Source organism: Aotus nancymaae, unplaced genomic scaffold (assembly GCF_030222135.1).
Source record: "Aotus nancymaae isolate 86718 unplaced genomic scaffold, 86718_ANA_hifiasm-v0.15.2.pri h1tg000141l, whole genome shotgun sequence".
NCBI lineage: Eukaryota > Metazoa > Chordata > Mammalia > Primates > Aotidae > Aotus > Aotus nancymaae.
This window is the reverse complement of record NW_026988556.1, coordinates 1,650,730-1,668,421: the sequence shown is the minus strand read 5'-3', so window position 1 is coordinate 1,668,421 and position 17,692 is coordinate 1,650,730. Positions and strand designations below refer to the sequence as shown.

Below are 17,692 nucleotides of genomic sequence, written 5' to 3'. Positions count from 1 at the left end.
TTTTTTAAAAAAAAATTACAAGTGGCAAATCAAAACATTTCTAAACAAAAAAAAAACAGAAAAAATTAGTTTTTCATATTATAGAATCATCTAATAAATTAATAATATAAAATGCTAAAAATCAAAAATTTGCAAAAACATTATGAATAATTTATAAACAAGTAATATAGATGGTCAATGAATATATTTTTTAAGATCTTGAAGAATTTAAATTTAAGAATTTAATTTTTAAGACTTTAAATCTTAAAAAATATGTGGCCAGGCACATTGACTGGGTGAAAAATGTGGCCAGGCACAGTGGCTCACACCTGTAATCCCAGCACTTTGGGAGGCTGAGGCCAGCGAATCATGAGGTCAGGAGTCAAGACCAACCTGGCCAGTATGGTGAAACCTCGTCTCTACTAAAAATACAAAAATTAGCCGGGCATGGTGGTACACACCTATGGTCCAAGTTACTCGGGAGGCTGAGGCAGAAGAATCTCTTGAACCCAGGAGACGGAGGTTGCAGTGAGCCAAGATTTTGCCACTGCACTCCAGCCTGGGTAACAGAGAGAGATTCCATCACTAAAAAAAAAAAAGTGCAAAAAATGAGAAACTATTTTTTATCTATTAAATTGCAAATATTTGTTTAAGTAATAACATTAATCTTGCAAAGACACAAGGTTTTATGATACACTATTGTTGGAAATATAAATTGATACAATGTTTTTAGAAATTAATATGGTAATACCCAGTTTTAAAATATTGCCTCTACGTATCATTTAAAGAATTTCAAAAATGGTGGATGAAATTCATACATACATATTCTATCCCTGAAGTCTAATAAGATCAGCTGGGCACAGTGGCTGACGCTTGTAATCCCAGCACTTTGAGAGGCCAAAGCAGGTGTGTCACTTGAGGCCAGGAGTTCAAGACCAGCCTGGCCAACATGGTGAAACCCTGTCTCTACTAAAAATATAAAAATTAGCCAGGCATGGCGGCAGGTGCCTGTAATCCCAGCTACTCAGGAGGATGAGGCAAAAGAATTGCTTGAGCCTGGGAAGTAGAGGTTGCAGTGAGCCAAGATCATGCCACTACACTCCAGCCTGGGCAACAGAGTGAGACTCCATCTCAAAAAGAAAAAAAAAAAAGTCTAATAAAATTTTAAAAACTAGAAATTTCCAAAAAATAGATAAGTAGCTCATATTAATTATAGTTCATTCATACCATAAGTAGTATTACGTTGTAACTTAAATTATCACATAGTCACTTAAAGCATAGTTCATGAGGATTTTTCTGTGCTATGAGAAGACTCATAATATTGAAAATGAATTAATATTACATAAATTGATTAACTCAATTTCCTATAATAGACCATATTTTTATTTTTTAAAAAAAGTTAAATAGATGACCTGAAACTGTGTTCTCATTATTTTTTTCTCACTTTCATAATTTCTTTTAACTGATTAGCTTAAAATGTTTAACCATTCTTTATTATAGTAAAATATATATGAGAAAATATACATTTTAATCATTTTTAAGTGTACAGTTCAGCAGCATTAGGTACATTTATTTATTTATTTTTGTTTTCTTTCCTTTTGAAATAGCGTCTCCCTCTGTCGCCCAGGCTAGAGTGCAGTAGTGAGATCATAGTTCACCTCAACTTCTAACTCCTGGGCTCAAGCTATCCCCCATTCAGCCTCCCACCACAGGTGCACACCACCACACCCAGCTAATTTTTGTTCTGTGTGTGTAGGAACAGAGTCTTACTGTGTTGCCCACGCTGGTCTCAAACTCTTGGGCTAAAGCAATCCCTCTTGGGCTAAAAGCAATCCTCCTGCCTTGACCACCCAAAGTGTTGGGATTACAGGCATAAACCACTGGGCCCAGCCCATTAAGCACATTGTTGTTCAACAAAAAAAATTTTAGTGTCAGTAACAACTAGGTACTAGGCATTTCCAATGACCGCATTTTACCAACTCTACCTTCAAGATAGAAAATAAAATTTCCTTAAGCCAGTCACAAAAACACAAATACTACATGATTTAGCTTTTATGGAGTTATCTAAAATAGTGAAATTCATAGAATTAAAGAGTGGAATGGTAGTTACCAGGGGCTGGGGAGACGGGGAAATGGGAGGGACTAATCAACAGGTATAAACTTGCAATCAAGCAAGATCGATCAGCACTAGAGATCTTTTGTGCAACATTGTACATATAGTCAACGATAATGTCTTGCACACTTAACATTTGTTAAGAGGGTAGATATCATGTTAATTGTTCTTACCACAATAAAATAAAGTGAAAATAAATATTATTGTTTTAGAGAAATGCCTTTACTTCTGTAAGTAATTATATGTGTTGCAAATTTTTTTTTGAGAATTTCAGTCTTTTCTCTTACTGCCATTACAGTACAAAGAGACCAACACTTTAATCAACACCATACTTGAGGTTCAGCCAAGGTCATCTACTGGTGGAGAGGGAAAAAGCAATGACGAAATTGTTCAAGAACTAACATGTTGCTTCTGTCCAAACCAGAGTTCCAGGTAATAAATAATTTTAGGAATCTGTATGTAATGGAAATTTTCGGAATAAACTCAGAGAACTGAGTGATAAACAGGTATCTAAACCTGTTTATTATGTAGGCTTTTTTTTTTTTTTTTTTTTTTTTTTTTTTTACCTAAGGAGCTCTTTTGACATGGAGCTCTTCATTTATAGACTAGAAGCTTATAGAAGCTTAACATCCCAACTCCCAGAAGCATTAGGAGGAAACTGGTTTCCAGCTCAACGCAACTTTAACATGACTTTCCTGAGCTTCCCTTGGTTTCATTATTCTAATGTCTCTAGACCTGTGCTGTGCAAGAAAATAGCCACTAGCCACATGTGGCTACCTAAATTTAAATTTAATTTAAAATTCATTTCCTCATTTGTACCAGTCACATTTCAAGTGCTATCATATTGAACGGTACAGATAGAGAACACTTCCGTCATCATTAAAAGTTCTACTAGACAGTTCTGCTCTAGAATTCATTTATTTTTTTTCTCTATTTAGAAGAAATGGCTAAATTACTTTCACCTTGTTTTCTGATAAGTGAAAGAATCTCCCTGAATGATCACAAGAGATCTATTTTAAGATTTTTCTTAGATCCACAGGAGATTTAGATGTCTTATTTATTTATGCTTGGAAGAGATGTCATTACAGGAAAAAGAAAATTGAGGCAGAAAAAAATAGTGACTGAGTCCTGCTGGAAGAAAAGGAGCCCTGTGATTTCAGAAGTCAGTTATCTGCCTTCTAGAAGCAGGCCCTCAAGAGAATGTCTACTTGGGTAGAGAATTCTGTTGTTGAAGCAAATAGAGTCAATAAATATAAGATCAATAAGTATAAGATGGAGTGCTGGTTGGGAAAAAGATGGAGGGATGAATGGACAGCTAGAGAGACCGTGCACTTGTTTTGTAGAATCGCACTGACACCTATGAGGTTTTTCTCTCTAAGCTTCATAAAGCTTGTACTTTTACTGTGAAATGCTAAGCAGTTCATCTGCTGAGACTGAGAGCGCAGGGAAGCAATTAGCTCAACAAATGCACTGAGGGTTTGAAATAGCCCTTAGAAGAATGGTGGAAAGAGAAGACCAGGGACATGTAACCACAGCACTGTGGACCCAAGAGATTAGACTCATTGGCACTGCTATGGGATTTTTGTCCAGCAGCCAAATATGTGTGGTCAAGAAAAAAAATTGATATATGTATGTCATAGCCATTTGTTTACACATACTTTTCTCAGATATGCAAGGAAAATGCTGTTCCTTCCTCTTTCGTAGCTCATATGATTCTTCATCTGAGCCTGCATGTGATGATTGTAGGGAGAAAGAAGAGCTACATTTTCCATTCAGTTTGAACCATGGGCCTGTTTAATAATGCAGTCAGTCCCTTTAAATAATGGCCAGTAATGTGGGATAAACACTAAGTCTGTCTCCTCTCTGTCTCCTGTCCCCAACCTTTCCTTTGCAGTGCAGGTGAGCAAGGAAGCGGGAGATTTAAACACCTGTATGGCAGAGGGGGAGACTCGGGGTCACTGGGCCATCCAACATTTCCATTTGGATCCACTAACAACTCTTCAAGCCTAGTTTCTGGAATGTTCCTTGTCTGCCAGGCAACAGCTTTGTCCTGCTAGCCTTTGCCAATGAAGCCTTCAGGGTTCTGCCTCCCAATAAGGCAAAGCCAGGCACACCTTCCTGTGCCCTCCTGCCAAACCCCTCATTCCACATTGGAGACTTTTCAAACCCCTCATCAGACTTGCAGATACCACTGAGCCATACTGACCTTCCATTTCATCCTCTTCCCTCTCAACCCTCACCTCTTCCCCACAGTCAACCAGAATGAAAATGAGCAGGTTTCTCCTTCCCTTTTCTAGTCCTCCTCCTATGTTAGCACAGCCAGTCTCTCTATGATCTCATTTAAGTAACTTGGGACCTACATCCCCTGTCCCAGGGCCATAGACCACATAGCCCACACTAGGAAGATGAAAATACCCATAGGGAACATGCTTTAAGGGAGGAAATAAAATGCAATGGCTTAATGTTTGAGAGAAAAAACAGTGAGTGTGTGTATATATATATATATATATATATATGCCCTGATACACATGAATTTAAGCATAATTTTCTATGATCGCTTTTACATAAACACAGGTGAATCACAAAAGCATTCTAAATTATAAAAATATCATATTTAAATCCTATGTATCTGGTTTAAACAATGAGAGAAGCTGGCTTTTTTTAAATGTTAAGATAAGCACATTGCCTTAGCAATATTGTGAGAACAAATCAATGATGACTGGCCTGAGGAATCACTGTGTATATTTCAGAAAAACTGGAAATGGAGGGTGCTTCTGAGAGCCTTTTCATCAAGGATCCTCAAGGACGCCTGAACTCCTTGACCATTGTTCTTGGACAGGAAGTGGACCGGTTTAACAACCTGCTGAAATTAATTCATGTATGAGAGCTTACTTCCATCTTTGCTATCGAGCATCAAAGCTTTGTAGAGAATTGTGTAATATGAAATTTTTCCGTTCCCATCACTTCAGCATTTTCATTTGAATACACTAACAACTCTTCAAGCCCAGTTGGTCTAAAAATGAATTTACCCTTGTCTAATGAATCTGTATTCCCATTTTCTAATAATGACGGAGTGGATATGTAACATTACAAATTCTCAGTCTCCTCCCTATCCTAACTTACACCCTTAGATTCTATTGACTCACGAGAAATTGATCAGAGACCTAAGCACTCAACTAGGAGTGATTCATTGCTTGTTCCTAATGTCTAGTTTGCATTTAACAGCATAGTCTTTAAGCAAGACTATGAAAACCAAAATTTTTCAAAGTGCAGGACACAAAATGCCTGCATTAGAGTCCCCTGTGGCGTGTGTTCAACATGTGGATTCCTTGATCCCAATCAAGACCTACTGAGTTAGAATTTCTTGAAGCAGAGCCTGGGAATATGAATTTTAAATAAACTCCCCAGATGGTTTTAATGCCACTGAAATTTGCAAACACCTGTTTCATCCTCTGCTTTATGTTCATAGATACTTTCTCTGCACTGCCTTGTATTTATAATGATGGTTAAAGGTCTTCCTAGTTTCTCTGTGCATAACTTTGATAAAAGAAAAAGAATAACTATTAGCAAATATTGAGCATTAACAGCAAAAGTGTTACTGCTAAGCAGGAAACCAAATGCCTAGTTCAAGGTCTAGACTTGGGGATAAGATTGGGGTAGAACTGAGAGAGATCTTTTACAGCAAAAGACCATTTCTGTTCCCTATCAGAAAGGCAAAGTCTCCAGATGTTGCTGCTTGGCTGGCAATACCTAGGTTTGTTGGTTAGATGGGCCCTGGGTCAGCTGAGTATGTAGTCTTCACCTTGGGACTATGGCATCTAGCCGGGTATGCACCAAAGTCAGCAAGCTAAGTCTCTCTCCTCTCTCAGTCTCCTGATCAGGTCTCCAGGTCAGGGCTTATCTCCTTCTATATTGGATGAATTGGGGCATAGACTAAAGACTGCTATGATAAAGATCCCAATAACATAGTCCAAAACAAGATAAATATTCACTTTACTCTCTCCTAACAGCCTAGAGGGAGCCCTGTCTAGGGGAGGTAGTTAATTCTGCTTTGTGAGCTCATCCAGGGATAAACAGGTTGGCTCTTCTAGTCTCAACAGACAACTTCCGTGTCTGGGTCTAAGGTGGCTGCCCCAATTATCCCCTTTTGCCAGCCAGTAGGAAGCAGGAAAGAGAGAGGCAAGGAAAAGCAGCTTCCTTATACAGATGTGATCCAGAGGTTCTTCTTGTATCCCATTAGCCAAAACTTGATCACATGGCCACACCCCAGCTGCAAGGGTGGCTGGAAAACGCAGTCTCTAGAGGGAGTACTATGTGCCCAGCTAGCACTAAGGAGATGCTGTTGTTCTGAGGAAGACCAGGAAATGGATGCTACTTATGTCTTGCCCTTTCCATGAACTTTCACCCACTTGAAGATAAATTCAGATGTCACTTCCTCCATAATGTCTTTCTGGAGAGACCAGCCCTTCCCTCTACTGCCAGATGAATTAGGGTCCCATCTTCAAGGCCCCGTCATCTCAAGTGTCTGTGTCCACCACTGTGTTTCTTACATTTTTTATAATTTTCCCCCATGAGTATGGCTACTGTAACAAAGAATTTCTTAAAGACAAAGGAGCTGTTGTATTTGTCATCTTTGTTTCCTTAGTAACTGACATACTAAATCTTCCATAAATATTTGAATGTATGAGTGAACAAATGTGACTCTCAAATCTCCCTTGGTCACTTCTTCTGGCCAAACAAACCCCAGATCACCACTAACGGAGGAATTCACCTAATGGAAGCATAACTGGAGGAGCCCAGTGTCAGGTGGCCCACAGGGCCATCAGGAATCACAGCCAAGCATTCCCATCAGAAGAGAGGTGCCCACCAAGGCATGCTGTGACTGTGCCAGAAGCCTTCCTCACCTGACCTCTAGTCCTAGACCGTAAGGCCTGCTCCTGCCTTGCCCTGGCTTTGTTCCCAGCCTCACCTTCCCTTCCCCTTGGGAACAGCCAGGCAGCACTGTGGTGACAATAAGAAAGCCAGGGAAGACAGCAGCACCCAGGAGTCTTGGGTAATGCCATCCTGGCGAACCCACTCTCCTCCAGACAGAACTGTGGGATAGGGCAGGTCCTGGGAGTGACAAGGCCACCCTGTATAGGCTTCGAGCCATAGGGCAAGGAAAGCCTTTGAAGTACTCTTTCTCCCATTTAATACATCTGTGTGTTGGCTGCCTCCTGAGGGAGAATCAACTGCAACATGACCTCTCTCTATTTTAAGCAGATCGTGAAGGTCTCAGCAGTCTGTTCCCTCCACCTCTCATTGTATGTGTTCACTCTGCATTTTAGATGAGTATTCTGCTACTTCTTCCTATTTCCAGGTCTAACACGGAGGTTGTCTTGGCTCTGGCTAAGGGCCTCCTTCCTGCACTCTGCTGCAGATGGTTCCTCAGATCTTAAGGACAAATCTAAGTAAAGCACTTATTTTTTCTACCACTGCCTCTTGTGAAAAGAGGTGCAGGGAGAAGGGAACCTCAAATAAATCTATGAAAGAATGGAAGGATATGTAGCCTGGTTTCATCCACACAGCGCCTGTTGCTAAGAAAGTGCATGTGGTCCCAGGCCTTATTTGGTTGTTTAATTAACATAAATTTTACCTCTAACATCTTCCTATTATATTTTCCCCATATATGACTGTTTTCACAACACTGCAACCTATGGGGACCGTACCCACCTATATGCTCTCCTTCGTCTTTAGCCAGGGGGCAAACATCGCCCTGTACTCCACTCCAGCCCAGTGTCTCTCCGGACTATGGCCTGCCTCCATCTTCTGATGAGAGGAGGAGAGGCTACGAGACATGTTTTAAGGAGGTGTTTCCAGTACAAGGAGACCCTCTGATGCCAGCTGGAAGATTAGTCTCATCTAAGACTCTCCCCTTTCTGGCTGGGCACAGTGGCTCACATCTGTAATCCCAGCACTTTGAGAGGCCGAGGTGGGCGGATCACCTGACAACAGGAGTTCAAGATCAGTCTGGCCAATATGGCAAAACTCCATCTCTACCAAAAATACAAAAATTAGCTGGGCATGGCAGTACACCCCAGTAATCCCAACTACTTGGGAGGCTGAGGCAGGAGAATTGCTTGAACCCAGGAAGCGGAGGTTGCAGTGAGCCAAGATCACGCCACTGCACTCCAGCGAGGGGACAGAGCAAAACTCCGTCTCAAAAAAAAAAAAAAAAATATTTTTTCTACTCTAACTCTCGGGGTTGGGGGAACCCCCTTAGCAGAAATGAGCAGTGGCATGAGGTGGTTCTCAGTCCCCATCTCCACCACTTCCTCACGCTCTGTGATTCTCAAATCACAGTCAGGCCTATTTTTCTTTCGGCCTCGAGGAGTGCTGGACAGTGGCATTTCTCCCAGCCACTTCTCCAGGCTTCAGGAAGCATTTCTGCTTCCTTCTTTCCAGCACATTGGACTCTGCTACTAACTGCCACCCTCAAGTGCTACATCGCAACAGTCATATATTGTAATAATGCAGGAGATATTGGAGGGTCTGGCCCAGCAGACAGTGTACAAAGAGGATAGAACCCAGCAAGTGGCATCTCCCGGCAAGGTAGCCCCTGCTGCCATGAATGTGTGTCATTGACTGGAAAATGACATCTGCAAAGGCCACCAGCACCTTAAATCCCTTTTTTGTTCTTTCAGACTTCTCTAGAAACACTCAACAAAGCCATCGCTGGATTGGTGGTGATGTCTGAAGAAATGGAAAAAGTATATAACAGTTTCCTTAACAACCAGGTTCCCGCTCTGTGGTCCAACACAGCCTACCCATCCCTGAAGCCACTAGGATCGTGGGTCAAAGACCTTATCCTGAGGACCTCATTTGTGGATGTAAGAAAATTCCCTTCACTAGGCTTTGATGAATATGATGGCATAGCTGGCCTAAGGTCCCTAGGAAGCTCTGACTGAATATATCCATAGTCACTGATGGATAGTCTGAGCCCAGAGAAACAGAAATGTCCAGAATGGTCTTACACTGATTATATCATTTGCCCTAGGCACTCATCCCCACATTCCATTTCAATTCCAGGCATCCTTGGGGTTTCAGCTCTAGTTCATGGGACCCCACAGTGAGGTATAGACCAACTGAGATGAGTCCAAACCCCAGACAACTTTGCTGCTGTCTCCCTCTCACATATCCCACAATAACCAGGCTTTGGGTCTGCAGTCATCAGGCTGGCAGAACAGGAAGGGGAATGGGACAGGCAGTGAAGTGGGGGCGGTGACTAACTCAGGGCTGCTTTAGATTCTGCCTCCTGAGAAGCTCTCCCCAAATAGGACTTTGCTTTAGAAGACAAATGCTATCCCAGAAATAATGTTTATTATAAGCATGTTTCTCCTTCAGTTGTGGCTCAAAAGAGGACAGCCTAAGTCCTACTGGATCTCCGGTTTCTTCTTTCCTCAAGGATTTCTAACAGGTACCAGTGCTTTTCCTAGAAAAACCCCACAGGAAAGGCATGACTTGTCATACACAGAGTTTTGAGGTACTGGGGAAATGGCATGGCTGCTAATGCTCTAATAGTGAGGATATTGATCTTAGGGCAATCCAACAAGGTCCTGCACTTCCTCACTTGTTGAGGGTACAGGAAAGATGGCAGAAATGGCAGATGTTCCCCAGCAACCTAATCCCTGCCCCTCTCAGGTTACGTAAGTGCAGGCACTGCTGCCTCCATGAACACACAGAGTGTGCCTCAGTTCCCCATGTGACCCACTCTCGGGGGCACCAACTGCTGTCCACCTGCTCAGGTCCCAGCTGTGAGCAGCTTCCTTCCCTCTAAGAAATTCTCTTATGTGCCTCCATCAGCCCTTGGGGAATCTGGCTAGAGAGCCTCAGATGGGGCTAGAGTCTGTTAGCAACTCAATGCTAATTAGCCAAGCCCTTCATCTCTGTCATTCTTTTTTTTTTTTCCTGAGGTGGAGTCTTGCTCTGTCACCAGGCTGGAGTGCAGTGGTGTGATCTCAGCTCACTGCAACCTCCACCTACTGGGTTCAATTGATTCTACTGCCTCAGCCTCCCAAGTAGCTGGGACTACAGGTGCATGCCACCAAGCCCAGCTAATTTTTGTGTTTTTAGTAGAGATGGGGTTTCACCATGTTGGCCAAGATGGTCTTGATCTCTTGACCTCCTGATCCACCTGCCTCGGACTCCCAAAGTGCTGGGATCACAGGCGTGAGCCCCCGCGCCCAGCATCTCTCTCATTCTTAATACCTATTAAACAGCCCATATAAAACAAGCAGGGCAAAATCTTAAAGTTAGTGAGATTAGGCTCTGAAACTGCCTCACTGCTTTGTCTCCCACATGGCAGGGCAATGCACTGCAGACTGGCCTTCTTCCTTCCCTTCCTAACCAGGGCCAGAGTTTGTCCATCTCTTGGGCTCTTACCTCCCAACATGACCCACAGGCTTCCTGACCCTGTGAACTCCGAGTAAGGTGTTAACAGTTGGGTCTTCTCTATGGTGGGAAGGCTGTCTAATGCCAGGGCAGCCTGGTTGGGGTGAAGGGGGATAGTGCCTGGAGAGTAGCAGTGTTGTTTAAACCTAGCTTTCTGATTTTCATAATTACAGGAACTCTTCAAAATCATGCTCGAAAATACAGTTTGCCTATAGATGAGCTGAGTTTCAAATACAACATAATTCCCACCTATCGGGATCAAGCTGCAGTGATAGAAGCTGCCAAGACAGTGCAGTTTGGACAAGAACTGCCCATGGACATGGAGGTATTGTCCTACCTGGCTGTTATGGCAAAGCAGCTTCTATCCCACTGTCCCTGAAGATTTCAGACAACCTCCCATGTCCCACTCCCCCACCACCTCCAATTAACAGGAGCAAGAAGGGCAAGGTAGCAATCACACCTCCAAGATAAGCTCCCCAGTTAGCAGTGACCAGATGGGAACTGCCTAAACTAGTCTGATTTATAGAAATATTTTCAAAGCAATATTTTTTTAGCTACCTTTAATAACCTTCTACCTCTTACAGAAGCAATATAGCAAGAGGTTAAAAGCAAGGGTTTAAAAACTAGACCAACAGACCAGGCGCAGTGGCTCATGCCTGTAATCCCAGCACTTTGGGAGGCCGAGGCGGGAGAATCATCTGAGGTTGGGAGTTCAAGATCAACCTGACCAACATAGAGAAACTCCATCTCTACTAAAAATACAAAATTAGCCGGACATGGTGGCGCATGCCTGTAATCCCAGCTACTTGGAAGGCTGAGGCAGGAGAATCGCTTGAATCCGGGAGGCAAAGGTTGTGGTGAGCTAAAATCGCACCATTGCACTCCAGCCTGAGCAACAAGAGCAAAACTCCATCTCAAAAAATAAAAAAAAGAGAAAGAAAAAACTAGACAAGCCTGAGTTTGAATTCTGACACCTTTTTCACTAGCTATGTGTGCTGGAGCAATTGCTAACATGTCTGCACCTCTTATCATTTTAAGACCCTTCCTGTCTTAAGAGGAGGGTGTCCCAGGCCCATGTCAGGAAAACTTGAGGCTTCAGGAAGGCAAAGCAGCACCCACATAAAAGCCCCCACCGGAGCCTTCCAGGAGGCTGCCCTGGCCTGTGCCCAGCACACTTCATCTGCTGCAGAAGCTGATTCTAACAGACAGAAGTTTACAGTGACCACCAGGGCTCTGTCTCTCCACCCCATCCCATTTCACACCATGTCTCTGCTTGGGTCATATGTGCTGAGCCATGACAATGCCTTACAATCTCGGAGATCTGGGGAGACCTCAGACTGTCTAGCTGGCCTGTCTCCTGACCCACCTAGCAAATGTCTGCCACCAACAGACCAGGAGACAGGCCAGTAGTGCGGTGTAAGTGAAACAGCCAATGTCATGTGACCAGCGTATGTACTGGTCTAAACACAGCTCTATCTCTGTTAAAAACAGGCAAGGTCACTGGCAGCCCATTTGTCGCCTTGGTGCAGCATAGGAAAAGGTGCTCCCTGTGGGTGGATGCCCAGATACTGGACACCCAGTAGGTAGCAGGATAGTTTTCAGGCAAACCTGCATAAACATATGTGGCAGTCCAAAAACAGGAAGGCCCACCCTGCTGCACCCAAGAAACAGAAAGTTTAGGACACCAAAAAGCAAAGACCAGCTAAGAAGAATTTAGTTTACCATCCTTTTATTCACTATAAAATGCACTACCTATTATCCACACTGCTTAGTCCTCTGCCTACAGATGTGAGGCTCCAATTATCCAAAGACCTGGGGCCAGAACTGGCCAAATCCACTCAGTGTTTGAGGAAGAATGACCCAGATGCCCACAATTGGCAAAAAAAAAAAAAAAAAAAATGTGCACCAGGAGAGACATCCAATCACAGGACTCTGATGGGCAGGGTCTCTCACTCTTCCTCTTTCTTATTTAGTAGAAACATTAAAAAGTAAGCACAATTTAAAAAAAAAAAAAAGGAAAAACGAAAAGGAATTTTCCATAGGCACTCTGCAAATATTATCTCAGATATATAATCTGTCTTCTAGGAGGGCATCCAAATCCTTGAAAAACCTTGCTAAGAATAACAGATGATAATCCCAGCTCTCTTACCCACTTCCCATGAAAAGGGGAAAAGTCATTACATTATTGTTACATTTTTTGCCTCTCAGAGCCTCTGGATTGCCCTCTCTAAAATGTGAATAATAACAGCGATGTATAGAGTGTTGTTTAGAATTACCTAGTGAGGATATGGGATATAGGAAATGACCCACGCCTGCTGCTCCCTTTCCCCCTCTTACTTTGAAACATGTGGATATCTTTCAGTTGCCTTCTCCTGAGGATGGCGTTCTTGTTCATGGGATGTTCATGGATGCTTTTCGTTGGGATGATAAGGAGATGGTGATAGAAGATGCATTGCCTGGACAGATGAATCCAATGCTGCCTGTGGTGCATTTTGAACCGCAACAAAATTATGAGCCAAGTCCAACACTTTACCACTCCCCACTTTATAAAACAGGGGCCCGGGCAGGAACACTCTCAACCACAGGTGAGGATGTTCTTAAGATTAGTTCAAATAATGACTGAATACAATCTTCAATCCAAGTCCAAACACTAAGCTGTAATTGGCCCAAGATCTCCCTTGGGCCAATTAACTAGACTTAAAATGAAGCCATCTAAAACATACAAAATTCCTAAGTATAATTGTAAATTCTATTTGTTCCGAGTGTAGATTAATATTATAAATTAATTCTTGCTTCTATTAGAATCTAACGAGTAGAAAATAGAGTTTAACAAGTAGAGACTTCCATTTTTAAAGTGGTGGCCTGAATAGACACTAAAATCTCTCTTTCTCCACCAAATCCATTTTTACTCACCATAAAAGAGATTTTAAAATAAGTGAATAGGCCGGGAAAGGTGGCTCATGCCTGTAATCCCAGCACTTTGGGAGGCTGAGGCAGGTGGATCACCTGAGGTCAGGAGTTAAAGACCAGCCTGATCAACATGGTGAAACTCTGTCTCTACTAAATACAAAAAATTGGCCAGGCTTGGTGGCAGGCACCTGTATTCTCAGCTACTTGAGAGGCTGAGGCAGGAGAATCGCTTGAACCTGGAGGCAGAGGTTGCAGTGAGTCAAGATTATGCCACTGCAGTCCAGCCTGGGTAACAAGAGCAAAAACACCATCATAAATAAGTAAACAGACAAATAAATGGAAAGCCCTGATGCAAAACTGAGTGGATCTGAAGCTGATATACAGCCCTGAAAAAAGAAACCAGACAGAAAGAAAGCCACCTCAACATTTACACCAAGGTGACAGCTGAAGAATGAGCAAAGAAAATGAGCCAGGGAAGTCCCCTTGAATACAGCACAATGAGAGGGAGAAAGAAGTGACCCTGTAGAAGGAGCCAGAATTTGCAACATTTTTTCTAGTTAGGCAACCTGGAAAGAGAAAGTAAAGAATGGAAGAGTGAGAATGTTTGAAAAAAGAGAATGGCTGGTAATTTCCCAAAACTAAAGAAACACTTGAATCCTTAGATTATGAGGTCTTACAAAGTGAAAGGGATGATTTTTAGCAACATAACAACAAATAATCAAATCTTCAAAGAAACCTAGACATACCAAAATGATACTTAGAGACTGTCAGAGACCAAAACAAAAAAAATTCTCAAAACAACCAAAGAGAAAAGACAATGTATAATATATGCTGGAACTGAAATCCCAGAGAATAAGAATCAGGTTGACATCAGTCAACTCTCATTATCCACAGTGCACGTAAGAAGATAATGGAGAACCATCTTCAAAGGGTTGAGGGAAAATATCTTTGAAGCAGAATTCAAAACGCAACCAAACCATCTTCCAAAGGGAAGGGAATAGAGACAGTTTGGAACACACAAAGTCTCTAAATTAATCATCACTGATCTTCTTTTTTGAAAAAAATCCAACTGTCTAGCCAGGTGTGGTATCATGTGCCTATAGTCACAGCTACTTAGGAGGCTGAGGTGGGAGGATCACTTGAGCCCAAGAGTTCGACACCAGCTTGGGCAATATAGTGAGACTCCCATCTCAATAATAATAATTTAAAAATCCAACTGTCTTAGTTTGTTTCTGTTTGTGTTTCTATAAAGGAATACCTGAGGTTGAGTAACTTTAAAGAAAAGTTTACTTGGCTCGTGGTTCCGCAGGCTATAGAAGAAGCACGATGCCAGCATCTGCTTCTGGTGAGGGCTTCAGGCTGTTTCCACTCATAGCAGAAGGCGAAAGGGAGCTGGTGTCTAAGGATTCCATGGCGAGAGAGGAAGAAAGCAAGATGGGAGGGAGGCACCAGACTCTTTAACAAGCAGCTCTCACAAGAACTAATAAAGTGACAACTCACCCCCGATCCCAAAGAGTATTAATCTACTCATGAGGGATCTGACCCCCATCACCCAAACACCTTCCATTAAGCCCCATCTCCAACATTGGGGATCAACTTGAACATGAGATTTGGAGGGATCAAACATCTGAACTATAGAAGCCTGGCATAAGGAATTCTTACAAATCAGTAAGGAGAGGGGACCAACAACCTAACCTTATCTGAAACTGTGACAGAAACCCCATTTTGTACAAGGATCAGCAGAAACTCTTTTTCAGCTATTTAAAAGAGGGGTAGTCCTATATAGTAGTCATCAATGGCCACTAATATTCCAAAAAAGAAAGGCAATCAGACACAATGTGCTTCCTGATAGAAGTACGTACTACCTAAGAAGTATTCTTAAAACTCAAACCTGCCAGCCTGGGCAAGATGGTGAGACCCCCTCTCTACAAAAAATACAATAATTAGCATGCTTGGGAGACTGAGGCAGGAGGATCGCTTGAGTCGAGGAGTTCAAGTCTGCAGTTAGCCATAATCACACCACTGCACTCCGACCTGGACAAAAGAATGAGACCCTATCTCAAAATAAGAAAAAGGAAAAAAAACCCCTCAAACCTGAATGTAGTCATGCCTCTAGATCTAACCACCCCTTACAGGAAGAGAGGAATATATTTAAAATCACCACAGCAATGCTGCCATCAAAATCCAGATTATGGGAAACTTAACAGGACAAACAGTCTGGTTGTTTCAACAAATATATTACAAGGGGGCGGCAAAAGAAGCAGAGGGAAACCTACCAATGGACAGATTTAAGAGAAACATCACTGTTGCCAGATATGAAGCTCCTTTGAATCCTGGTTATTAATAAATTATTAGGCTGGTAGTGGTGGCTCATGCCTGTAATCCCAGCACTTTGGGAGGCCGAGGCAGGTGGGTCATTTGAGGCTAGCCGTTTGAGACCAGCCTGGCCAACTGGTGAAACCCCATCTCTACTAAATTAGCCGGGCATGGTGATATGCGCCTATAGTCCTAGCTACTCAAGAGGCCGAGGTAGGAGAATCACTTGAACCCAGGAAGGCAGAGGTTGCAGCTAGCTGAGATCACACCACTGCACTCCAGCCTGGGTGATAGAGTGAGACCCTGTCTCAAAAAAAAAAAACCTCTGTGAAGTCTAAGCTGGATGAGTCCTAAATAATTATTTGTTCTAAAATCTTCATTTTATAGAGCATAAAACAGACCCATAAAGGACTATTTGTCCAACATCTTTAGGGCAGTCAGGCCTGGAACCCAGATGTCTTGACTCTTAGTAGCCTCTCTCTGTGTATGTGGAAGCTATTATCTATGTAACAACCCTTTTTTTCCTATATCCTCAACTAGGACATTCAACCAACTTTGTGGTAACCGTCCTCTTACCCTCCAAGCGGTCCAATGACTACTGGATTGCCAAGGGATCAGCTTTGCTCTGCCAGCTGAGTGAGTGAGAAGGTGCCACCTAAGCACTGAAAAAGAACCAGGCCAGAAATCTTTCCTAATGGGGGAGAAAGGTTTGAATAATTTCTATGTGAGCAAAATGGTGTTAATTCTGATTTGACTTAAAAGTATTAAATATGACTTTTATTTCTCTTATGACCTTAAAGTGTTTTGAGTTCTCTCTATCAGCAATCCAAGCTCTGATGTAGAAGCAGTGGATTCAACACCCACCTAGTAAGCCTGCTCCCCGACCCTAAGTGAGTGTCAGGCAGCTTCCCATCAGTTACCTTCTGGGACCCCCAGAAGGAGTCAGGACTCAGCACTCGCTTCCTCACACAGGCTTCTTTCCTCTTCACCCTGATAGGAAAGATCCCAGGTGCTTCCATTTCTTTTTTTTTTTTTTTTTTTTGCCAGATATTCTTTTATTTTATTTGTTTTTTTTTTTTTTTTTTTTGAAGAAAGAAAGAGAGAAAGAAAAAAAAAAGAATGAAGAAGAGGAAGAAAAAGGAAGAGAAAGAGGGAGAGAGAATGAGAGTATTGCTTTATTGCCCAGGCTAGAATGCAGTCTTAAAATGGGAATTGAAAACCTCTTTTATGCCAGTAATTGTGCTTAACAATGGAGACAGGAAGGAATAAGGGAAGAAAATAACAAACAAGCAGCCAACCAATATTTCATTTAAACCTATGAAATGCTATGTGATTACTGAGGAGTGATTTACTTCCAATTATGTAGTCACTTTTGGAATAGGTGTGAGGTGGTAATGTATGTTTTGTGTATTTGAAGTGGAGAGTTCTGTAAATGTTTATTAAGTTTACTTGTTCCGGGTCTGAGTTCAAGTCCTGAATGTCCTTGTTAATTTTCTATCTCGTTGATCAGTCTAATATTGACAATGTGATGTTACAGTCTCTCACTATTATTGTGTGGGAGGCTAAGTCTCTTATAAGTCATTAAGAACTTGTCTTATGTATCTGGGTGCTCCTGTATTGGGTGAATGTCCTTCTTTGCCTCTTTTGATCTTTGTTGCTTTAAAGTCTATTTATCAGAGATGAGAGTTGCAACTCCTGCTTTTTATTTATTTATTTATTTTTGCTCTCCGTTTGGTTGGTAAATCTTCCTCCATCCCTTTGTTTTGAGTCTTTGTGTGTCGTTGCATGTGAGATGGGTCTGGACACAGCATACCGATGGGTTTTGGCTTTTTATCCCGTTAATAATATATATGAGTTTAATACTGCCATTTGATGCTAGCTGGCTGTTTTGCCCATCAGTTGATGTAAGTTCTTCATTATGTTAATGCTGTTTACTTTTTGATA

The 17,692-nt window shown here is 42.2% G+C and overlaps 1 pseudogene; it reads left to right on the top strand.

Annotated features, from left to right (window-relative positions):
• The window catches only part of LOC135272898 (dynein axonemal heavy chain 6-like), a 42,561-nt pseudogene that overhangs the window by 19,507 nt on the left and 5,362 nt on the right, over positions 1–17,692 (top strand).